Below are 6258 nucleotides of genomic sequence, written 5' to 3'. Positions count from 1 at the left end.
ATACATTTTGTTTCACCTTTAATCTGGGTAACTAAACAAGTATTGGCAAGTAAAGAATTTAAATTCACGTCTAGTTAGTGATTAGTTCTCGCAGTTGAAAGAAAAACGTAAAAATAATTAATATGCATGGATATTTCTGCCTTTAAAATTTCGTCATATTAAATTTTAAAGGCCGAAATATCCATGATTATTAATTATTTTTACGTTTTTCTTCAACTGCGAGAACTAATCACTAACTAGACGTGAATTTAAATTCTTTACTTGCCAATACTTGTTTAGTTACCCAGATTAAAGGTGAAACAAAATGTATGAAAATGGACCTTGAGGTATCGCCTTAAGTTGCTTTACGTATAATGTAATGTAAAAATATTTAAAAAAATTATAATTGAAAAACTAAAAAGTACTCAATGCAAAAATAAACTACTTCGGCGGGTATGCACACTATAGTTATAGGTGTTACCTATCTTTTCTTGACTTCAGTTAAGAATTCAGAGTTTTGATATTAAAACAGCAGTAGCATTTAGCGTAACTTTTACCGTCGAGTTTTAATAGTAATCACTAGTTTAATGTTGGGAAGATATTATGACAGGCCGGTAAGCCTTTTAGTCCAGTCAATAAGCTCAAAAAGGTTTCAATTTGTGTATTCCAAAACATATGATTGATAGCTCATTCGATTTGGGATGTCGTCTTGAAAAATAATCTTTAGTGTTCATTGGCACTAAAAAAATACAATTGTTATTAAGAGGATAAAGAGGTTCTTTGATAACTTAAAAAATATTAATATTTAAGAGATAAGGAGAAAATTTCCAATTAAAAAAAGTCACAATGCCCGAAATTCTGTCCCCATTATTAATAATTATTATTTGATGCCAAAAATATAGACGAGTTTAAATAATTTATGTATAGGCGGTAATTTGTTTTTATTACAGTAATATTGCAAAGCCAACACTTTTATTGCTGCACATGTGCAGTTTAAAAAGTGTAAATATTTCACATAAAAAGGGCCTTTGTTAGAGCACGAAATTTTTTGTTTTTATTAACCCCCGTTCCACGTCGACGCCTTTATCGGAAAGCGGCGTCCATTCTTTATTGAATTTAGACGAGTTTAAAGATTTTAAGTAGTGGTATTATGATTTCTTACTAGAGTAATCAACTATGTCGGCGCATTTGTAAGATCCGTTTATAGACGTTTAAGTTCTACCCAGAGGTTTCTGTTATTATTGTTTCTTTTATAACAACATAATATGTAGCACTTAAATTAAAGTAGAATTACAATCCGATTAAATGCAATTTGGGATTTTTATCTCAATAAAATGTGTGCAATTATGGAAAACAGATCAGATTTTTTTTTTTACTTAATATGGATTATTTCGTACTTAACCCACGTATTTTGTGTCGACCGCACAGGCGTTCTGCTCCCATATAAATTTTATTGTGTTGGCACTGTAGTCATTACGTTAAAATATTATTATAATAATAGATTTTAGTAATTAATATATAATTTAATTGTATTACAGAGAACCACCGTCTTTCGATGGATACACTAGGATGCGGATTAGAGCTCCATCGCTGACTGATCCAGTGCGCACCCTCAACTCAACCTGCCTGCTCAGCGTGTCAAACTTGTAATGAATACAAATAAATCATATCACTGAAGTAACAAAAAATGTGTTTTATTTACATGGCCTTTCTACGAAATTTCATTTTACATGTGTATCTCATTATTTGTTGCTATTGCAAATATATTATCTGCTATATTCTATTTTAACTTTCGATAATATATAGCGTAGCGATGTGTGCGTGAGCCTCATCGACTGGTTCACAAAACGAGCCTATTGAAATAAATCATTTTATTTGAAAGATTTGATTGTGAGATTTTAAAAATTTTATTTAATTTAAATATTACACTTAAAATGAACCCTTTGCAAATATAAACGTCATTACATTTGGAAGGCATCCCAAAAAAAGTTAAGTAATCAAAAATCTTGTTTAGTTATCTCTGAAAATAATTACTGCGAATAACATGTTTGTCTAATTTTCTTATTTTTTTAAATTTTCCCTTTATATCCGCAAATGATAATAATAATACTTACTTATGTCAAAAAAAAAACAGGTAGTTATATCTTTTGACGAATCGTGAAATGATTTGTATGAATTACTCAACCATGATATTTCTTTCTTATTTTTCTTATAAATGAAGGCTCTAAAATTATTATTGTAATGACTCCAAGTTACAAATTTTTGGCACATTATTATTCAATAAGTTTGAGGTTGGTTGGAATTTATTCGAAACAAAAAACCAGCGCCCATACAAAAAGCGGACATGTCCTTTAAAAAGTAAATAAAATGTTCAAAAAAGCATAAAGAATTTGGAGAAAAATATCAATTTCTAATAATGAAATGAATAACAATGATTTATGATTATGTATTCACATAATCATAAATCATTGTTATCAATCATTCGATTGAAAAAATTAAATAAACTGAACTATTTAAGTAAATTTTACAATTTAAAAATTCAATCATAATATGCAGCTATTAAATCCAATAATAAATTCAATAACTGTAAATTGATTATAGGCTTTGAGTTTTAACTGAGCGAAAACTAAATAATTGGCTAAAGAAAGTAACTAAAGTTTACAAAGTGGACATGTGCAGCAATAAAATGTTAGCCTTGCAAATATTACTGAAATAAGAATTCAAATCAACGCATCATCAATCAACTTATAATCTTTAAATGCCTCTAAATTCAATAGCATAACAATATACTCAGTTTAACGATAAATGCGTCCACGTAAATCCGGCGTCAATACAAACATTCATAAAAATGCGCTTTTTAACAAACCATTTTTATGTGAAATATTTATATTTTTCAAACAACATCTGCAGCAATAAAAATGTTGGCCTTTCAATATTACTCTAATAAAAGCAATAAAAGCAAATTACCGCCTACACATAAAATCTTTAAACTCGCCTCAAATTCAATAAATAATAATCGTTGCATACCGATAAATAGTCCAATTAACTACTTCAAAAAGTTAACTAGTTCAAATTTGGAAGGAAAAAAGGTATTTCGTTATTAACTAAAAATAGATCATTAAGAGGAAATTTAAAAAAAATCAGTATCTCCAAGAAGCTAATTATTTTAGGTCAATATTACATATTTGTAAATACAGAGATTGGAATAAAATGTTATCGTCTAAGTTTTTGAAATTAAACAACATAATAATTCAAATAATGAAATCTATTAACTATGATTTATGATTATAATATGAATCGAATAAACTGAACGAATTGAATAAACTGAACTGTTTTATTTTTACGATTCAAAATTCAATCATAATATGCAGCCATTAAATTTATTTAATAAATTAATTATAGACTATGGGTTTAAAGAGACCAAAAACTAAAACAAAACGGCTTAAAAAAGTAGCTAATCATAATTTACTTACAAAATACAGTTGTGACAAAATATATGACAGACATTGGTTTAAAATTAATATTTTTTGAATACAACATAAACTTTGGTTTGTTAAAACATAAAAAGAAGGTAATCAGACACATAATATAATATAAAATAACTAACGAAATGTCGTTTCTCATTTATTAATAGATAATGCCAAAAATTCAACAATAAAAACACTGTAAATCGCGATTGTCTCCAAACTATAAAACTTTTGTTAATACGTTCTTTAAGCCGACGATATGCATCTTACAAATATCGACGCTGGAAAGCATAAACGCTGTAACCCTTGAAATATCGAAAATACGTTTTTTACACCGTTGGAATCAGGAAATTTTTCTGCGTCGAATGAACCCATGCTCGTCGCTCTAGGATGAAAAAAAATTTTTGCACAGCGTAAAATTTGGGTGATTTTTTTACATATCTCAGACTTTATATTGCTGTAACCCATCGAAAAACTAGTGTTTTTTGTAGTAAAGGTACTTACACCATTTGATCGGTTGTAATCTAAAGTGTGACCATGGTTACTACGTTAATACGGGACAATCTTTTTAGACACACTCAGGTTACAACGTTTATACGGTATGTAAATAATATACACTCTAAAGGTTACAACGTTTACATGGTATGTGACATGAGGAGATTACTAATTTAAATCCTTTTACATCGTTTGAAAATACGATCCGTACCGTATCGATCGTTTGAAAATATTTGAATTACTGCGTTAATACAGTCGCGTGGCACCTTTTTGCAGCCGACGAAACGTCTTAGTCGCTTCGTGTCGTGCAGTGTTGTGTTTGCTGTAAGTTGGAGCTTTCCGCCAATTGGGCGCTCTTTTAACGATAAATTTTTAATTACATTCATTTTTTTTTTATTGATTATACACTAATTAACCATTGTCCAATGTTTCCTTTTATTATGATTAACTGTAATAGGTAAATTATAACCTAACTACTATCGTTATGTAATATATAGGAGCAATATTAATTTTAGTAACACAATTTTGAAGCATTTCTTGAGATCTTGAATATCTCTTAATTGACATCGACTAAAATTTTGTAATTATGATAAGCAAAAGCAGTAGATAAAATAAGTCTGTGAGTTATAATAAAAACGTCCTGAGATTTAGAAAAGAGATAGAAATTCATAATACTAGGTTTTGACATGAGAAATTGGCATTTTGTATGGGAAAAATACATACTGGATTTTTTTTAAATATAATTAATTAATCAAAGTATGTGCCATTGTTATCTATGCATTTTTACTATTTGTAGGGAGTTCATTGATCTCTTTACCAAAAAAAAACATGAGAATCAATAAACGTTCTGGAGGCGGTTTGGAATGCCACATCGGAGTCGAATTTTTTTCCTTGTAAAAGTTATTGAATTTACTGAAAAAATGGTAATTGTTGGAGCAAGGTCCGGAGAAAGTACGGCGTATGTCGCAGACATTTAAATTGTAACTCCTCTAGTTTAGTGGCTGTCTTTTGTGCAGTGTGTGGTCTTGCCTTGTCCTGAAGCAGCAGTGGCCTACAGCGATTGACCAGCCTCCTTTTGGCAGCTAGTTTGCCCATCATGGTTTGCAGTTGCTTATATTAGAAAGCGTTAGTGAACGACACCACTAGTCCACCAAACACTCAAAACTAACCTTTGAATCAATTTTCGCTTGGGGCAAGATTTGGATGGTTCTCTAGGATCCAGCCTTTGTGAAGAACTTTTCATTACAGGTAATCATTCGATTACAAATCCTATAATGATAATGTTGGTTGAGTATTCGACGCGATTTTGCTGGTTTGATTCACTCAATCTATGAGGTACCTTTCAAGCTATTTTGCTTTCCTGATTTGCTTAAAAAGGATTAAAGTACTTTTATCGCTCACACCTAACCCTGCAGCTAACTCTAAAGTGGTTTGCGATGGATCCGCTTCCATAATAACTTTAAATTCCTCAGTATTCACTTTCGTTTCCAGCCGTCCATGGGGCTTATTCTGAAGGTCAAAATTTCCAAAAAGAAAACGTTGGAACCAAAAAGGTACCGTGTTTTCTTTAACGACACCAGCTCCATACTCATCGTCAATACCTTATAATAACAATAATGTTTCTGAAGAAACAAAAGATCCTCAATAATCGAACGTACTATGATAAGGAAAAATTGATCAAAGTTTATTTTCTCTATAATATTTAGTTGAAGAAAACAATTATTATTACCTATTTATTTATTGTATTTGTTTAATTTATTTTATAAATTGTATTTATATTATTTGTTTTATTTAATTATTAATATTGCTTAAATAGCTTTTAAAGCTAGTTGTTATGATTCGATTATGATTTTTTTTTAAGAATTTCATTTTTAAGTTATTTCTTCGAAGATACCAAAGCAAAAGAAGCTGATTCCGAAGAACGCTGTTCAAAAGGAATAAAGATGTTCATAAGATTAATGAGAAAGAAAAAGTCTATAATATAGTAGAGTTAAAAATCAATGAGAGGTTGAATCATGAAAGTAAAGGATTACTCATTTTTATATTTTTAGATTGTTTTTATTGCTTACCATTTAATGTAAGAGAGATTTCTACAACGGAATATACAGTAGAGTAATAAAAGTTAATTTAATATAATAATTTTGTAGTCAAAAAGAGAGTTCCTAATAAAAATATTAGTTTTTAACTTTTTAAAAGTCTTTTATTTCAACTTCTACCATAGTTACAGCATTTTATTGACGTTTAAGTATAGTCTGTTCCATTGCTTACAGCATTTTAAAATAGAGAGTATGCTAATTACAACGTTTATGCTTTCCCA

This window comes from Manduca sexta, chromosome 9 (assembly GCF_014839805.1).
Source record: "Manduca sexta isolate Smith_Timp_Sample1 chromosome 9, JHU_Msex_v1.0, whole genome shotgun sequence".
Lineage (NCBI taxonomy): Eukaryota > Metazoa > Arthropoda > Insecta > Lepidoptera > Sphingidae > Manduca > Manduca sexta.
Note: the sequence above shows the minus strand (reverse complement) of the source record.